General features: G+C 39.6%; 1 protein-coding gene across 18 annotated transcripts in view; it reads right to left on the minus strand.

The window, feature by feature from the left end:
• The window catches only part of INPP4A (inositol polyphosphate-4-phosphatase type I A), a 112,081-nt gene that overhangs the window by 53,355 nt on the left and 38,915 nt on the right, over window positions 1-19,811 (minus strand). For 14 of the 18 annotated variants that reach the window (XM_059839467.1, XM_059839465.1, XM_059839480.1 and 11 more), the window contains 2 exons: window positions 17,996-18,056; window positions 11,909-12,055 (listed from right to left, as the gene is read on the minus strand). The gene's annotated coding sequence lies outside the window, so the exon portion shown is untranslated. The remainder of the gene's footprint in view (window positions 1-11,908; window positions 12,056-17,995; window positions 18,057-19,811) is intronic. The other 4 variants (XM_059839472.1, XM_059839471.1, XM_059839474.1 and 1 more) reach the window with 1 other exon arrangement.

A 19,811-nucleotide genomic window follows, 5' to 3' on the forward strand; every position in this document is an offset into this window, starting at 1 on the left:
CATCCTGCTGTTGCTTACAGAGCAATGACATTAACATATTCTCCCTCATACAGGCAACGAGAGGGGGACCACAAACAAGACAGAGGGATAAAAGCACTGAAATAAAATCTGTAATAAGAACTTTTGGTCAAGTTTGGATTACAACGAAATGTCTAGGGATGTATGTGATCTACCTGCCTATAATATTCATCCACTGCACACTAACTAAGGTAGCACTAATTAAAGTCAGTGTATACTGGGCAAAACAACCCAGGAATCACAGTGCACTGACAGCACTGTCCTCTGTGTGTGTGATGGGATCTGACATCCTGCTCTGAAATCACTGAGCTTCACCTGGGCTACAGGAACGCACCACAGAGTCACAGGGGAAACTTTATTTTCCTGACACTACATTTTTCCACATGGAAAGAATGGCCCATTAGGTCACAGGCACAGCAAAAAAGTCTCTCAAGCACTCTTCATTTCCACATGGCCTTGTTCTGACTCACTGTGATTCTTACGCTTATTATTTAAAATGTTTATATAAAGGAAAACTACAAAACAGCACCTAACAGCAGTGCACAAATTCTTTCTCTAATATATGTGTTTTAAATAAGATATAACTGACTCAGAATTTGAAACGGTGCCAAGTATTTAGAAAATTAAAAATAAATGTTAGTGTAGGAGTAATATTCCACAAAGTTTATTACTAAGATTTGGGCAGCATAGCAAAACTGGAGTCCTAAGCTACTAATGTAAATCTGCTGGTGCATATTTCTCCATCAACACTTGTTTTGTACTTCTGAACTGTGTTTTGTTCATGTATTTTTGATAATGTAACTTTTTTCTTACAGAGCACATGCCTAATGCCTAATGGCCACAATACTAGATATCTTTTGAAATATTTATTTTTCTGTTGTTCCAGTATCTTATTCCTTTGTGCTGCATTCATTTCTTCTTCCTGGAAAATAAAATTGTTTGCTTACACTGACCTTTCCAAATCAATGGACAGAGGGTTGCTGCAGTCCAAGATCCCGACTGCATGGCTCTTCCCTGCATTTCTTTCTGAATCATGTGAACAAGTGGTGGGATGCTGGCAGTTTGAAGCATAAGCCTCTAACTCCTCAGAGGCCAACAACAGTCCATGCTTCCCACCACTGTTCCCGTTCCAACGCCTCGGTGGAACAGCTGTCCCAGTGAAAGGAATCCTTTTTAATGCCAGTATTACCCTGTGGGTAAACAGTAAGATCACCCTGTAACATACAATGGAGGGGGTGTGCTGCTTTGGTTTCCTGCCAATTTCTCAAAATAGTTTCCCTGACAAGTTACAGGAGGCCTGTCACTAGTGGTGTCCCCCACGGTTCAATTCTGAACCCACTGCTGTGTAACTTATTCATCAGGGACTTGGATGAAGGGGCAGATGCCTCCTCAGCAAGTTCTAGTGACATAAAGCTGGGAGAAGTGGCTGATACCACAGAGTGCTGTGCAGCCCTTTGGAAAGACCTCAGCAGGCTGGAGGGACGGGCAGAGAAGAACCATTTGAAATTCAAGGAAAGCAAATGCAGAGTCCTGCACCTCGTGAGGAACAAACCTGGGCCCCAGCACAGGCTGGAGGCTGACCTGCTGGAAAGCAGCTCTGCAGAGAAGGACCTGGTGGACAACAAGCTATCCATGAGAAAGCAGTGTGCCCTTGGGGCCAAGAAGGTCAGTGGTGTCCTGGGGACCAACAGGAAGAGCACTGGCAGCAGGTCGAGGGATCCTGCCTCTCTGCTCAGCCCTGGCAAGGTCACATCTGGAGTGCTGTGCCCAGTTCTGGGCTCCTCGGTGCCAGAGAAACATGGGGCTCCTGGAGCAAGCCCAGGGGGGTAATAAAGGTGAGTAAGAGACTGGAGCACCTCTCTTTAAGAGGGAAGGCTGAGAAGGCTGAGCCTGTTCAGCCTTCAGAAGAGACTGAGAGGGGACATCAATATATACAAGTATCTGAAGGGAGGGTGTGAAGAGGATGGAGCCAGGCTCTTCCTGTTGGTGCCAAGCAATACAAGACACAACGGGTAGAAACTGATGCCCATGAAGGTCCACCTGAAAATGAAGAACTTCTTTCCTGTGCAGGTGACTGAGCACTGGAATAGATTGTCCAGAGAGGGTGTGGAGTCTCCCTCACTGGGGACATTCAAGAACTGTCTGGACACAATTCTGTGCCATGTGCTCTGGGATGACCCTGCCTGAACAGGAGGCTGGACCAGATGTCCCACTGTGGTCCCTACCAACCTGACCCACTCTGTGATTCTGTGATTAACTTGTAGCACAGCGACTGAAACCCAACCATGTAGAAATTGTGATATGAACTGATGATCATCAATCACTTGAAAATATACCAGAATTATATTTGGAATATATTGAAACTGGCTGCTAAATGAAAAAAACCCAAATCAGTAGCACAAAACTGGAATAAATAAAGAACACAAGGTACAAAGAAGGTGGCTTGACTGTCTCTGAAGTGTCATAAGAGGAAACTAGACCAAATGTCACTGACATATTTCTATGAATTTCATTACAAATCAGTATCTAAGATGAATAGCTTTCTATTAACATATCATATTTCAACAATTGTTCCCTATTTGTGAAAATTCCTGTGAGTTTCCCCAGTTTTGACTATCAGCCTTACCAAAATACTATGTTATTTGTTTAGGTGTGATTAAGCAAAAAAGCTATTAGAGAAAATAAATGTCATGTAGTAGATATGATGTTATCTCTGAGACAGAAACAAGAAAAAGTAAAGTTTGGTAAGACTAACAAAAAGTATTTCAGCTGCTCTCATGGTTTTCATGCGTAAGATGAGCAAACATATGAACAGCTGAGGATAAACAATAATGTTGCAGGTACTTATTTTAAAGGTTCATGTCTCCTCATGCCAGCATATTACTGATTACAATGCTCCATTCAGACAGAGAAGGTAACAAGTACTTGTGTAGCTGCAGCACGTGTTGTGCAACACTTTATTCCGCGATAACTTTCTTTTCTGTCAGCTACTAACAGACCAGATGCAATAAACAATTCAGTCCAAATTTCCAAGAATTCAAAGAATATTAAGACTCCTGTAGGGTATGGCCATGGATTTCTGGAGTACAGGGCTTTTAAAAACAATGTTCACAAGTAACTGTAACCACAATCTACTGGTTTGTTTTCAGCGGCTAATACTGATAAATCTTTAGAACTGACAGAGTTTAGTGGCCTTCAAAATTTATTTAAAAAATAACAGGGTGCAGTTGCAGGGAGGCAACAATCACAAAAAAAAAAGTTATAAATGGTATGCAAAGACAAAGGGTGTTTATTAATGCTGAGTTCCTTGCAGCACTCAGTGCCCAAAAATAAGAAGTTAAATGTCAGAGTTTTGTCAATTCTCCAAGCACTTACATGACTTCTAAAACTGTAATGTTACTATAGGCCAAGTTTGCATGAATTTCACTTTTTGTAAAAGCAAATTTTGCATGAATACAAAAAAGCCTGAAAATGTGAATGATGCATCCCAAATTACTTTCCTTTCTTAAGTTTATGACTAACTCACTCTCATGACTATTTGACTACCAATTTTTGCATGTTAAGGCAAGCCACAGTGATGCTGACTTTTGCTAACTTCTGTTGCCTCCCACCAGACTTTATCAGAAATTCATAAGCATGCTGCCTACCTCAGCAGTCAAACCTCCACAGTAAGGCAGCAGAAATGATCATTTTGCCCATAGCTACTTGTCTTGATCTTCAGGCCCAGATGAGAGCAGGCAGCTACATTTCAGCCACATTGCATTTACTGTCCATCACCTCATCAAAGCCCCTTTCAGCAACAGGTTAAATTAAGCTACTGAACTGCATCACAGTGTGGGCACATGTTCCTACATCCACTGTTTCTGGTGGAGAGGCAAAGGGTGGGACCCTTCTGGCCAAAAGGTGGGACCAAAACCTGGATATAGAGATTGGGTCAGAACAAAAACTTAATCAAGCCTGTAGACTTCTCTGAGAACAGGCAATGCTAGAGACTGAGAAAAACACAATAATGAGCAGCACTGGTATTCTGTGCAGCCATCTCCATGTTTGCACTCCCATACTCAGCTGACAAGCATCCTGAGAACTTCTGAGCTGGGCATCACACCCAGACCTCGGTATTTAAGGTCTGGAGGTAACATGACAGACAATGCCACCAGTGTCCTTCTCTGGCCCTTGCAGCTCTGTTACCCTGTAGATACCACACTGCCATCACCAGTGACTAGCCTGAAGCCTTGCAGCAGGGCTTGCAAACATTGCAAGCATTTTCATTTTTCAGGCTTGCTTTGTTTGAACTTCTATTGACCGGCCTGCAACTTTGTTTTAGCCCGCAATTAAGCTTAGTTCAGCTGTGACAATTTTTTCCAACTGCATAGATGTCTGTGGCTGATTTGTTTTAATTTTTGTTTATATTTGCATCATACCATCATCATTTTACAACTCAATACAATGATTTAGTGTAGAAAAATAAAGGCCTGGCATGATAGCAGAGGCCTTCAGACTTGGAGACATAGGATGGAGTAGAAGCATGGGATAAAAAGAGAGAGGGTACAGAGATGGCACTTGGTGGGACTGTGGCTATAGCTCACCCATGGTCACTTAAAGAACTGCAGACTTGAGGCTGGGCAAAATTAGTTCTAGAATGATCAATTGTATGTCTGGTATCACATACAGTAAATCTGGATGTAACTTGGAGCTGCAGACCAATGAAAAAAGGCCACCTTTAAAAGCTTGTCAGCAAATATAAAAATGACCCTAAGTGGATCCTAAAATGGAGAAGAAGAAACTACCAACATGAACATCATATTCCTCAGATATTTATATCCTTCTGTATCTGAAGTTGTTTGGATGCTGACAACTGCTAAAATGCCTCCAACATACCCACCACCAAAATGAAACCTTACAGTCCAGAAGGGGAGGCAAAAGGTGAGCATTACAGCACGATAGAGGTAGACACTTTATGTGTTCAATTAATTTAACTGCATAGTTATTTATTGAGACTTTCCCCTATACAGAAGCATTAATTCTTTTCCACTAATTATTGGATCCAGCCAAGTAATGATTCCTGGATCAAGCTGTAATGGGTTTTAATTATAATAACAACAACTACTTGTCTTTAGATACAACATGAGTTTCATCTTTGCACGTAGATAAAAAAGATTCTGAGTGTAACAGCATGTATGGGGAATTTTGTGCCATTCTTCCCTGTTTACATGTACCAACAGATGCTGTGGTCCTGTGCTTTATAAGATAATTTCTTCAACAGTTAGGAGCACTAATTTTACTGTTTCCGGCCTTTTCAGGTCCTGCAGATCTCCTCTCTACTCTACAGAGTTCATTTACGGAGTTTTTATGGACTGGAGATGGAAGAATGAGAGCGAGCCATAAGAGGTTGGTCAGGACATTTTGTGATCATTTGGGTAATTTCTATGTTACAAGCACAATATATCTGCTTCCACTAAAAACATGATATGATTGTCTGCCCATCATTGTGAATCACAGACATCATTGTTATACATCTTTGTCAAATAATTTTTTAAAACAGCAAATGTCGCAAAACTCAACTTTTTAACTTTTAGAAGTGAAATAAGCTAGAACTGCATGACAAAACTAAATGGGACATTATTAAACTCAGCTATCAATAGCTTTCAATCTTTTCTGATTTGAAAATGCCCTGAAAATTTTCCAGTGGAAGAACAAGCTAATTTAGAGCTACTGATCGTGGGTTGTATTCCACAGTTACTTCCCACCAATTTTATTTGCATAGTTCATGGACAATTTAAAATCATCAACTTAAACATTCTAAGAACTAAACAGCTGTTTCCATCTGCTCAGAACTACACAAAATATTCACCTAACATTCTAAATTTTTCCATGTTTGGTGTCAATTTAGAAACAAATTTGGAAAGCGTGAGCAAATGTCTTTCTGGGTATTTTCCAGTTCTGAAAAGGGAAAGCCTATTAATAACTTTCTTTATGCAATTAAGAAAGAAAGAAAAAAAAAGCAATCTTTTTTCAACAAAGAAAACAAAAATAGATTGTAACTGAAAACCTACAGGGTAAACAGTTCTTCATAAAGTATACAGTTACAAACAATTAGCACATCTGCTAATCCAAAACAAAGTGAGTTAGAAAAAAAATCAGTCTGGCATTTCCTTGGTGGAAGAAGTCAGGAACCATTGGTTGACGTGAAGGAGAGTAGCCTTGACCTTTTAATACTGAAGCAACAACAGTGCTAAAGCCCTGTGAAAACCCAGCTACTAAAGGATGATGCAGAAAAAGTATTAGTGTGCATCCAACAGGCACTTTGTTAGTTCTTCCATTCTGAATATCTCTGTGGCTAAGTACCTTAGGAGGGGTGGCTCTGGGGTAATACAGACAAGATTTTTAAGGAGCACTCTACAGGCAACAAGCTACTAAACTGAATCCTTATTTTGGCTATGAAATTATCTGAGTGCTAGAGAACGTCAGGCATGCAGCCTCAGTCCCCAACAGAGACTGTAAAAGTCACCAAAAAAATGTCCTCTACCCTTCATTTATACTCTACAAGTTATTCTATGATCTAAGCCCCTTTAAATGTTTAGCTAATTTGAATGATCGGTACTGTAAATTATAATCTTGCAAATGGATGAGTGTTCTCAGAGATCCAGAGGGGGTGAGAAGGTAAAGAAGTGTGACTGTCAGTCAGGTAGAAGATGCAAAAGTTACCATATTTACTAACATTTGCATAAAAGCGTATGTCATGAAACTGCAGCTATATCTGCCTTTTAACTGCAGATAAAATTAGATCGCCTGGGAGTGGACAACAGCAGCATCCAAATAATTAGAGTTCAAGCATATTCAATTTTTCTCCCCAGTGACAGTCTCCAGGCCCATCCTGCATAAGTAAGAATAGAATTTGTAAACACTTATCCAAATGGATTTTCCTAATGCGTTCTGCCTGTTATACAAGGAGTCCTTAATGTGCCAAGATCACAACTCCGAATGCAGGATTCAACAGGGCAAAATATACTGTGAATTTCCCCTCAGTTCTAGGAAACCAGTGACCATGTGGTAATTGCCCTGTTTTCCAGGCATTTTTACAAACCAAAATCCTTTCAGTTCTCATGTTCAGATTTTCCTTTTTGATCACTAATATGGAAGCTGACCCCAGGACAAGAGATACCTTACCCCTTTTGTGCTAAATGACTTCAAAGCCAAAACATTTAAGTTACAATATGCCAGTGTCATCTCTGTAGTGATGGATGCAGCTGGACATAGAAGAGATCTTTCCTATTCTGCGAGGCTCCTATTTAGCAAACTGATTTAGTCTGGTCTAATGAAAGATGTTTTGTAATGGGTGCCAAGTACTCATTTGTACTTAGTGGTGCTCCTGGGGAAGAGGAAGAAGCACAGTTTTTAAACAAGACCCACAAGAGTGGCACCAGATGACCGGAGCTGTGCTGGGACAGTTACAAGCTGCTTTAAGACTTGAAGAAAAATCGTAAGATATTTTTTGTCTGCACTTGCCTCTTCCCTTCACTGCACAGCAAGATATCCAAACTCTCAATTACAGACAAGCTGGAGTACAACCAAGTGCATTTCTCCAACTCCTAAAGTAGAACAAATATCAACACATAGCAAAACACAGTCAACTGAAACCACTCATTCCCAGCACTCTGGGCATCTGTTTTGTCCTTCATATCCATAACCACTGCCCCTCAGCTTGACTTTTGCTCCCAGCAGAGTTTCCTTAAAAAAACAGTCCTCAAAACCTCTTTCTTTCAAATTTTTCCTCCTTCCATATCAAATACTATCTGAAAGCATTTATCTCCCAGCCTTCCTTCTCAAAGAAATAGAAGACCCTGTGTGGCAGAGTTGACTTGATAACTGTTACTTAACCCATCAAAGCAAATGGTTAACACATGCAACCCATTGTTCCAGGATAAAATGCACCAACAGGCACCACACAAAACAATGCTGATTTGTCCTACTTTGAATCCAAAACAGAAATAGCTTTTCTTCTGGTAGTTTATGTTTTTCAAAGCTGATTCACGGAGAAATACCAGGAAATTATTATCAATTTTTATTATTATGAAAGTAAGTCAAAGAATCTAAATGCTACTTGTCAAACTATTGATACATGCTACATGTCTTAAATATTCACAAAAGTCTTTTTTTCAGAATTTATCTTCAAAAGTAATTTAAGTACACAGTTAAAGAACTCATCCTTGAACTAGCAAGGATGAGCAAAGAGCTCATCTGTTTGATAGTGCATCACTGCTCACTTTGAAAATTTTGTATTATCCCTTAACTTACTGTTAAAAATATGTAAAATGCCCTTAAATTCTAATTTATATTTTTACCTAGTTAATATTTCTTTGGTCTATGAACTACAAAACAATAACAAAAAAAAGCAGTGATGGCTTGCTTTTTTTTTTTTTTTTCCCAGTAACTACAGAAACATTAAAATTACTATGTTGATAAATAATTGCAATTCTATGGCAAATTTTTTGGCCCACCAATCCCACTATCCCAAGATGCTTTCAGGACACTATACCAAACCTATATATGTACACAACTGGAGTTTCCTCCACACCACTGTTTTTCTCTACACCTCCACTTTGAATGTTTGAAAATATTTGGTAGCTGCCTGGGACAACTCCAAAAATCACCTTGTTTCAGATCACAGCAGATTTGACTGAAGGAAAGTCTCCAAAATGAACATGCACAACCACAAGTGAAAAATGCCTCCACTTAGAAACACCAAATCAATGTTCAAAAGTCCCAGTAAAAACAGCTCGATGTTAATAGCTGAGCAGCACTTTTAAAACTCTTTCTTTGTTCATGGTAAAATGGAGAAAAGGTAAAAGTATCATTTCTGATAGCTTATTATTAAAATGTTTTCAAAGACAGTATGCTCCTACAGGGGTCTGTGCTATCCTTCAGATTATTTTATCTTCACATTCTAGACATTTCTGGGGTTAAAATTTAGCAGGAACTGCATTAAGTATAGGGGGTTTTTAATGCAGAAATTACAGAACGATCTTGAACATAAATATTCCGTAAGGCGTATATTCTTGTTTCAAAACAAAATCAACATAAACACATTTCAATAATAAATTATCTCTATCATGTTTGACTACAAACCCCCAAAATACCTTGACAAAACTTATTTTTAGTTTTTATAGCATATATTCTATCCTGACAGCAAACATACTATTAAAAATATCATGATGGAATACGCAAGTAACTTGGAACAACCTTCTCTCTGGTACTGCACACAGTTCAGCAGAGACACAGTTCAGTAGTCCACATAGTTCTGCTGTAGAAAAATATTTAGGTTTTTATTACTGTTTAAGAATCTGTGTGAACAAAGCAAAAGGACAGTGTTTACCTAGATTAAACTACGAAAAGGTTAAGCAAGGGGTACAGTCTTGAGATGGGATTCACTTCACTGAACTGTACTGAAGTTAAGCAAAAGAGGCAACTAGATAGAATTGAGCAGGGAAGGATAGGAATCTTCAAAAGGTCATTTTCTCTAACTTTCAAACAGCTATCTTAAGAGACTATGAAACAAGATTAAATTTGCATTCCAGCACCTCATGGTTAGTAATGATCTACAGCAGTACATTGTGCTTATTTGATCCACCACCATCCTCCTCACTGCCCATTCCCACACACAAAGAATCTGGGCTTGCTGGAAATTCTTCTGTTTCTTCTTCTTCCCCAATACGAGTGGGGGATAGCTTTTTCCTGAAATTTAGAGGTGGGTTCCCTCAGACCTTAAAATCCTTTCTTTTCCAGAAACATCTTCAAGGGATGTTCTTCCAGTTTTTCTGAGCATCTTTTTAAGTGACAGCCATGCAGGCCTGAGATGCTCCAAGTATTGTCTCACAGGAAGAGGCTTAGACAGATTTTCAAAACAAACCCCCAGCTTACTAGCCAGAAAAACATGACTTGGAGCTAAATAAAACCTAGAATACAGGGGGAAAAAAAGACACATATAAACTGGGACAGATTCTAAATCTAAGGTAGTTGACCAGGACTCTAATAAAAAATAAATATGAAAGAGCTCTGAAACATTTTCACACTTATCTTCTCAATCCTCCCCTCCTTGTCATCCCTCCTCTTGGACTGTCATTCAAAGCACTCTGTTTCCAGCAGAACAACCCCCTTCCAAACTACTGACAATTCAGTGCATAAACAGAGTTTTTCTTCACTGTGGCAACTTTCCAAGTAAGGACTGTGAGATCATCATACAATTGTTTTTACCACAGAACAATAACAACGTAGTACCACTATACAATAATTAATTACAAAGCAGTAGGGGAAAAAAAAGAGAAGCCATACTACTCTCCCCTGATATTCTTCTCAGCACTTAAAAACCTCAGAATCCCAGGCTGAGCCCTTATTAATGAACAAATAACTAGAGAACTAAACATAGTGCTACCAGAAGTACATTAGAAATGTTTCTTGCTGCGGTATTTTCCTCCTGCTGTTTTATGAAGATTTCTGGTAAAAAGCAACCTGATCAATCTCTTAATAACTGGCAAAGCCAATAAGAACAACTCGGGATTTGCAACAGAGCAGAAAGCACATTACTCACTGTCGCTCAAAGGATTCAACTTCTTTTCAAACCCAGTGTTGGGACAAACCAACATCCAGGGAAAGGGCAGCTCTTCACTAACATATAATTTTAAGTTTCAGTGTTTGTCAAACTAAGGAGGTATCTGGGGCAAGGGCTGTCACTGACTGTAAGTGCTTCACCCATCACTTGTCACTACAGGCACATCAGGGATCTACAACCACAGTTTTCACTTCAGAGCAAGCTTTTCTCTCAGTGGTCATGAGTTTGCTACCCAGCTCACTCAAAGCCTGATTTATCACACAGCTTTCCATGTGCTGTGCAGGGAACTGCAGGGCAATACAGCAGACAGTAAGCACCACACTCTATAGGAGTTATCAAAAAGCACAAGCAACCAAACAGCAGCCGAAGTCCAAAGAAACCAAGCAATCACTGACTTTACAAATCTTTAAGCTTGCTCCTAATTTTACATAAAGCATTCTCCTACTGATTACTGTCCTGTATTATGCAATTATCACTATGCATTCTATGTTGGTTACATATTTTATGTGAATGCACATACTCAATCAGTAAGACATGCCATATATTCAGTTCACATCACCTCTAAATCACACAAGTAGACACTTTGGTTTTGGTATCATAATCTTCCTACAATACCATAATGTTGCACATAGACCTGCATTAGTCCTCTGCTGGTCTGCAGACATCCTGCTTGTTGGCTGTAACCTAGCTGATATCAGCCACATTTCAATGCTCCCCATAACTCCAGCAGCAGAGCTGTGGCAATTGCATTTCCCATTTTACCAGTCTTCCTGAAATACCCAACACAGCTGCCTCAGCCTCCTCTTGTAACATAAGCACTTTGATCATCCCTGCACTTTTTCACAGAGTGGTTTGGATTGGCAACAGACCTTAAAGACCAACTAAATCTGCCATGGGCAGGGACACTTTGCACTAGACCAGGTTGTTCACAGCCCCATCCAACCTGGCTTTGAACACTTCCAGGGACAGGGCATCCACAGCTTCTTTGGGCAACCTGTTCCAATGTCTCACCACTCACACTGTAAAAAATTAGTTCTTCATATATAATCTAAATCCACCCTCTTTCAGTTTTCTCTGCCTCTATCACATACTGAGGTGAGACTTCTCAGACACTGCAAGAGGTATTACACACTTATGCTGTATCAGGTCCCAGCCCAGATGCACCCAGCTGAGATTCCTTCCTTCAACTCTCAATACCTCTTTTTGACACTTGCCTGTACCCCACAGGTCATTTTCATGATGGTGTCAAACTGACAGACTAAAGACAAACTTAAACCCACTTACCCTCATATAGGCCTTTCTCCTTCAAAATCTTCCATTGCTGAACTCCCTCTTCATAGGAAAAGTTGTTGCATTACTTCCTAAGCTGAGGCTGTAGCACCATCCAGTTTCAGGCACTCAGCACTGATGACAGAGTCAGGTGCCCAGGCTCTGTTAACAGTCAAGACAGAAAGCAGGAGTTGGGTTCCTAATTAAAAATCTGCCTCTTTCCGCTGATTACATAAGAGCTCAGACTGTCATACTGCTAATTTTGACACCAAGGTTAAGCTGGGTAAGGGAATTCATGACAATATGTGGCCTGACACGTTGCTGGGTTGAATTCCACCCCTTTAGTATTATCTAATTGTCCAATTAATTGTATAGTCACTCCATCTAAAACCGTGAACTAGAAATTAACGTCCTCCTCCCATCCCCAAGTTTCAACAGCCTGCTTTCAATACAGCATGCCAACAATATCAACTCCAGAAAAACACAGAACAAACCAAACAAAAAAGCCTCAAGAAAACTAAACAAGCCAACTCCCAGAGAATAATTAATCATGTATATCTACCTCCTTCTGTCTCTCCCATGGGTGTGTTTACAGTTCTTACACTAACCTAATCTTCCTCCACCTTGAACAGTACTTTTGTTGCAACACCATGTTAAATGGCTCAGTAGAATCCAGAGAGACCAGATCTAGCCCATTTATTTTTCTAGAAAACCTACTTTCTTATTAAAAAAAGATACTAGGCCAGTTTGACATGACCTATCTTAGAAAAATAGATTGTGTTTCATCCTCCCTCCACTCAATTCCCATGTCTTTAATTATTTATTCCTTAAAAAATATTTCTAAGGTTATTAGGGTGAAATTAACAAGCCTGAAGTTGCCTGGATGATTTTTTCCATATATGTAAAATTCAGTAGTGTGAGTAATAAAAATCCTCTAAAAACTCTTAGTAACAGATCGATATTTAAATCACACATATAAAAAGTACCTTGAAGAAATTCCCAAATTGGAAACTCTCAATGGAGCAACTTAAAAAGCCATCTGACAGCCAGAAAGTCTGATTGATTTTAAAATATGAGAGATGCAAAAACTGGATGCTTTGTCTGAGAAATGTAATATCATGAGTAAAACACCCAAGACTTCCTGAAATCTCCTGAGACCACAAAAAACACAGGACATAGCTAAAGCCTGTGTATAACTTCATATGTGTTGGACTCTATGATCCTGGGGGTCTTTTCCAGTCTTATGGGAAATTCCAGTGCAAATCTGAAATGTTTGTGGGATTTTGTCACACAAGCCTCTAAGAGTTGCACAGTACCTTAAATTCTCATTATTCAGTACAATTTCTTATATTCACAAACTGTTGGATACGTTCATGTAGGCTTTTCAATTACTTGGGTCACTCAAGCATGCAACATCTGGAAAAGTTTCTGTCATAAGGCATGATGATTTTCTTGATAATACCCAAAAGCTTTTTAAAAGAATAAGTGCACTATTCATTTCAAGAAAACTGTTAACATGCTGTGAGAATTTGGTTTTTGTTTTTCTTCCTCTTCTTGTTGTTTTAGTGTTTTGGTATCTCTAACAGCTTGATGCAAAAATGCAAAAAAAAAAAACCTTAAAAGTACAAAACACAAAACATTTCTTAGTCTGCAATTTCAAACTCTTTTTCTGACCCACGTTTGCATTTCTCGCCTTGAGCTGCAAGTAATCATTTTGTAAAAAGGTAATATTTTTATATGTTGCCTCTTTCAGACAAATTTGGCCTTAATTTTAATATACTCACTTACTGACTCATTCTTCAAACAGCAAAAGTGTGAGTTCTGCATCTTGCTGCTATAGAAGTAGGTTTGTAGCTGCCTGCACATGTCACACAATAGTCAAAATAGGCAAGCAGTTAAGATTTCTTCTGAATATCATGGCTAAAAATGTCTAATTGTGCTAAATTAATAGCCATGGGGCATCCAATAGGAGGGGTAGAAGTGGGAGAGCAGGCACCAATCTCTTCTCTTTGGTGACCAGTGACAGAATTGCAAAGGAACGGCATGAAGCTGTGTTGGCAAGGTTTGGTTAGATATTAGGAAAAGGTTCTTCACCCAGGTGGCTGGGCACTGGAACAGGCTCCCCAGGGTGGCCACAGCACCGACCAAGCCTGACAGAACTCAAGAAGCATTTGGACAACACCCTCAGGCACATGGTGGGATTCTTGGGACTGTCCTGTGCAGGATCAAGAGCTTGATGATCCTTGTGGGTTCCCTGCAACTCAGGAGATTCTATGACCAAGTAAGTTCTGGTTCAGGAAGGTGACTCAGCTGAGGGGCAGCACATGAGCAGACATGTAACTATAAGCTTCAGTTCCACTGTAGCAAGCAGAAAAGCTAAGATTTCTCCTGGTGTAGATTTTAAGACTGACCTGACTTTCTGGGAGACCTCAAATCACTGACAATTGCTCCTGACTTCACCAAGGGCTGCAGATCCTCAGTGTCTACAGAGGACTTTTATTCAGATGTCTGACTACAGATTAAAGATATGAATTTGAAAATTTTCCCTGCCCCTCCAAAGTCATGAAAAATCCTGTACTACAGTTAAAAATAACTATGAGTCTATTCTGCTATTTATTCTTCAGAGAGTAGCATGGCAGCAATGCCTCAGTCTGAAAAAACCTGCAGATTTTTTGTCTTTTATTGCAGTGCTCCAAGCTATTGCAGGCCATACATATGGAGACCCTAGAGAGTGTTCACAAATGTTGGTACTGCACGGTCCAGACCTTTCAGTGTGGGGAAGTCTGTACCTGAGGACCTACATGGTCACTTTCTATCTTCCTAGCTAAAAGGAAAATACTAATGGAAGTAGGAAATTATCCATATGCAGAGTTTCCATGAATGAAAGAAGTATGGTAGGCAGCTGGTTTTGAAGGTTGGTTTAGGTAGTTCAGATTAAGTGTTAATTCTCTCAGTATGTTTTAGTGAATTATTGCTAAAACCCTCATTACTATTCTGTGGTACTTCATCAAGGATAATACTGAGATTATTAACAATTAGGTACTGGACATTTTGTAATTTAAACATTGTAACAGCTTTATAATTAAAATGCAAACACAGGAGTAAAATTAATGTTATTGAATTGAATGCAAGCTTGGGCTGGATAAAGTTCCAAAGATTTTAAAGGGGTCGATGTAAGAGTAGCATTTAATTCCAGAAAAAGCTTGATTTTTGTGCTTGCACCGAATATAACATAGACAAAATATTTGTAAAAAGAGACAGAAGCCATAAGAAAGAACCAAAGTAAGAGACCACAGATCTCTCTCGTTTCCAGACACTTTAAACATTTGAAATTCTGCCTCTGCCTTCTCCCTTTGTGCCCTCTTCAGCTGTTCTCATTAGCTATGTGACATTATGTCCTCTTACTTTTCTTTCTCTCCCTCTCCCTGGATTCAGGCTCTATTCAATACCATGATGCCTTCACATAACATATTATTCAAACTCAGTTCTTCATGTCTCTCTTCACTGCTAAAAGCCATGGTTAGCTCTGTATACTAAAGCCAGCAGTCAGAAAACCCTCTAATGGACTACAGAATATTACAGAAAGGCCAAGTGCCACACATTATGCAATGAGTGCACGTGTAGTTATTGCAATTATCCATGCCACGTTGGCATGGGGCATGAATCCATCCACCATTAACAAGAGGATGATGAACATTACGCTCTGAGAAGCAAGATCACTGCAGTAGTCACACATGGCCTGCTCTGCATTTATATTTTACAAACTGGCAAGAAGGAAAAAGGAACAAACTAGCAAATGCTGGTGGTTTTTGCTAAAAAACCCCAAACTGTAAAAGCAGATAGAAAATTTGCAGTAAAAGGTAACAAGAATAACCATAAAGCAGCTTGCTGTGCTTATATTAATGATCACCTCTCCTTAGTCAGTCTCCCGTGCTGTTTGTCCACTCACCACATTTTCTAGAGGTGTCGCCCAGAGAACTGACTGAAGAGAAAGCTGTGACTTTTACTTAAAAAGAGTGACATAACCTGTCTTATACACAGTTAAGGAGCCTTAATTTAAAAAACTATGTGGAGCTTGACATATGCAACATAGAGTTTGACTCCTAAGACAGAAGCCACTAAATCTACATCAGTGGAAAGAAAGCATTCACCAAAGTACCAAGCAAACAGGTAAACAGAAGTGGTGGCATTCTCTTTTCCTTCTATCTTTTCTCCAGATCTACTCTAACACAAAGTTTCAAGCAGGTAGTGCAATCTGACAAAAAATGGAGTGGGTTTCACAGCCAGGGCCATATTTGAGAAACACTTAATTAGGCTGATATGCTGTCCCTGTAGGGGAGCCCCAAATGCTGGCTTTTAGCTCTATTATGATGGATTTCTTTGCAAGTGTGGAGACAGACCCCACAGGGGAGAAGTCATAGCTGTCTTGGGGTAGAATGACAATTCTTAATTTCTTCAGCAAAAAACAGAACTGCATTGGATGGAGATGAAGGATTGCCTCAGGCATTTTTTTTCCAATGCAGACAATGATTAATAAAAGAAAGAAAGATGGTATGAATGACTAGTATTACTGCAATTCCTTTTAAGTCACAATATAGCTACAGGATCTGGCAATGCTAATTTGCTGCTGGCAACTTTATCCTGGCCTTCTTGGCATGGAGAAAGATCTGTAAGTGCATGCCTTGATTCCCAAGTTGTTCTTCACTGAGCAGTTCAAGATGGTCAAAAGAAAAAAATTATACATAAGCCCTTAGAGCATCCTGTTGTGCACTCCATTCCACTCTGCCCCAATTAAATAACTGAGTCTGTGGTATCGACCATTTGCTTTAATTTCAGCTGTAGGCACAGTCATGGCAGCACACCTCTCTAGACTTTCCAGTAATTGATTCTCAGTCTGCATTAAGACACACATTTAACACAAGAAAAGCAATGCTGCAGGAGAAAGTGCATCTGCTGACTTTGTCTGCTTGACCTTACAAAAGAATTTGATCTCCCTTAGCAGGAGCAGGGGAATAACATCTCTGAGAAGTCAATACTGTTCACCATTGACTCTACTCCACCATTCATTATTTGCTGAACTCTGTAAAAGGGGACTAAGGGCACCATATCAGGGACAAGGACACTGAGGTCCACCCTCAATTTCTGCATCACATCTGACCAAGAGCATCCTGTTACACCTCTCACTACTTCCTATTCCCACACCAGCAAAACTTCCTGCCTCTACTAGAAGACTCTTTTTATTACTCTGCTTCATACTGCTTCGTAGTTCCGGCCACATCCCCTCATCTCATCAGCATACGTGGCCCAACTTCTCTTACTCTCTGGAATGGCAGAAGCAGCTGCTTAGCTCAAAACACAGCTGCTCTGCACACAGGAAGCAAGAGGAGTCCTATGACTGAACTTTGCTTGGAAACAAGTGGCCAAGAGTCTTCTCACTTCTGCTAACAGGAGCCCCACCTGGACAGAGATTTCTTTCTCAGGGCCTAGAAATGTGACCATCAGCCTCTGCACCCTGCCACACACGGGACATAAAGCAGCTCTTTCACTGTGGAGAAGCAAATACTTGACAAATGTTTGTGAAGTGCCCAGCAGGGTTCAGATCCCATCCTGAAGGAGACTGCTCTATGCCACAGCAATGCTCAGTGACAGGCAGACCTGCCTTCTTCATCATCTCCGCATGTTTAAGGAGAAAAAGTAAAGAAAGACTGGTTTGTTCCTACGGTAGAAACAGACAACAAACACTGGCCTTTCAGCATAGGCTGTACTTTAAATCTCACAGACTTCCAGAAACACATAATTTGTCTAAGTGCAGACATATCATACTGTCACTAGCTATTGAACTTCCTCACCTTCTGCGGGCAATGCATCCAAGAAAGAACAGAAAACCCCTGGCCAATAAAATGAACTACTCACACTACAAACCACAGTAAAAGCATGCCACTACTATCAGAATGTTGGATCTTGTCAGTGCTTCATTTATTTCCATGGCTGAAAGTTCCTTTTAGTTTCTCTGCCTCTAATTTATGATGAATCTTTGAACCTTTGCCTTCAGTGCCAACAGATCATCACACATTACAGTAGTAATCACTAAAATTATCTTACCTTACTCCACCTTTCACAAATTAAATTCAGCATGTGTATTCAGTTCTTTTTTTGATGAAGTCTGAAAGACATAAAAAGCACAAATTATTTCTGACTGAATCAATCCATATAAACAAGCTAGTAGTATAGGATTTTGGGGGGGGGGCAGGGAGAGCAGGGCAGTAAGTAATAATTACAGGAACTAAATCGAACTAAAAACCTGTAAAAAATGCTGAGTGTTAACATTTTATAACATAACTTCTCTATCATTTGAAACAAAATAGCTCAATCAGTTTCACACCTTCACCGTCTTATTTGCTTTTAGAGAACAAAGTCTGTATAACTGTGAGGTAGGAAATAACTCTATGGATCAAACTTTTTATCTTAAGGTCAAAACATGAACTTATCAAGTAGCATGCCTTCCAGTATAATTTTTAACCTAAAGTATCTACCATTTTGCTTCAACAGAGCATGTTAGAAATCTTTGAGTGTGGTTCTACAAAACTGTGGCAAGTCAACAGGTTCCTATGTGGGGAAGATGCTTCTCTATTAAAATGTACACACAGGGCAACAATATACAGTAAGATTAAGAAAGGTAAATCCTTAATTCACAGAAAAAAAATGCATTCATAAGAAAAGCACTCCTCAAAACATTAAATTCAGGAAAGATTCATACATAAAGCCGTGTTCAAATCCATGATGCAGTAATCAAGATGCAATTCATCAGCTTACAGCAAAACTAACAAAGGAGAGCCAGAACTGAAGTAAAAGAAAGAAGTTAAAAAGTACTAAGATAAAACAGCACACTACAGACTAACAAGAACTTCTGCTACCAATTGGGAGCTTATCAGTTGATAAAAAACAAGAAGAAAGAAGGCCTTCGAGTCAGAAAACACAGCCACAAAAAGGGAGCTACTTCACTAGGGTGTACCAGCCGACGTGCTCCTGTGGCTACAAGCAGCAGCAATGAAGAAAGTCAGGAACACTTGCTACAATGAGCGGAACAGCATCCAGCTCAGTCTGCAACACGCAGAGAAAGGCTTGTGCAGACAAGGAAGAGCCACCTTCTGCAAAAACACTGCTAAACTCAGCAAAGTGGAAGCTGAGATGAGCTACAATTTGCTCTTCAGAGATACATAACAAGGGCTTCACCACTGTGGTGAAAAGAGTGTTAAGATAAACAGAATGTTAACAAAGTAACAAATGTAAGCTGAATAATACCAACGAAAAAAAGACAGTTTAGACAAGGGCAACCTTGTTTTTCATATAATAAAGTGTTACCCCAACGTTAAAACAGATTTAACAACTCAGGAAACTGCAAGCAGCCCAGGGCTTTCATGGACTCATAAGCAAAGCATCTAAAATTTCTTGCAAAATTTCACAGAAGTGGCCTGCAAAGCAGCTTAGATTTTGTTCTCTTTTCATTGTCCAAGGTGAAGGCAGAACAAACTCAAGGCTCACATCAGTTCAGATGAGAAGTTACAAAGCATTTAATTAATCCTGGCTTTTTGTCCTCCATGAGGACAGAGACATCTAACATTAAATGGAGCTCTTTTAGGGGGTAACTGTGATATGCAAGTTATCAGGAAAAAAAGTCATCTGCTATTTAAAGTCATTTCTATATTGGCAAATATATTTTATTCAGTTGCAAAGTTCCAATTTAATATTCTTTATAACTTCAACTGTATTTATTTAGTATGGTTATTTTTTTCTTTTTCCACTCTAAAAGCAGGGCAAGTGCTGTGAAAGCTCCTAGACACCATGAAGGCTACTGTCAAGGCAAGTCATTCAAGGCAAGTCATTCAGGCTACTGTCAAGGCAGTCACAGTCACAAGAT

This window comes from Haemorhous mexicanus, chromosome 2 (assembly GCF_027477595.1).
Source record: "Haemorhous mexicanus isolate bHaeMex1 chromosome 2, bHaeMex1.pri, whole genome shotgun sequence".
Classification (NCBI taxonomy): domain Eukaryota; kingdom Metazoa; phylum Chordata; class Aves; order Passeriformes; family Fringillidae; genus Haemorhous; species Haemorhous mexicanus.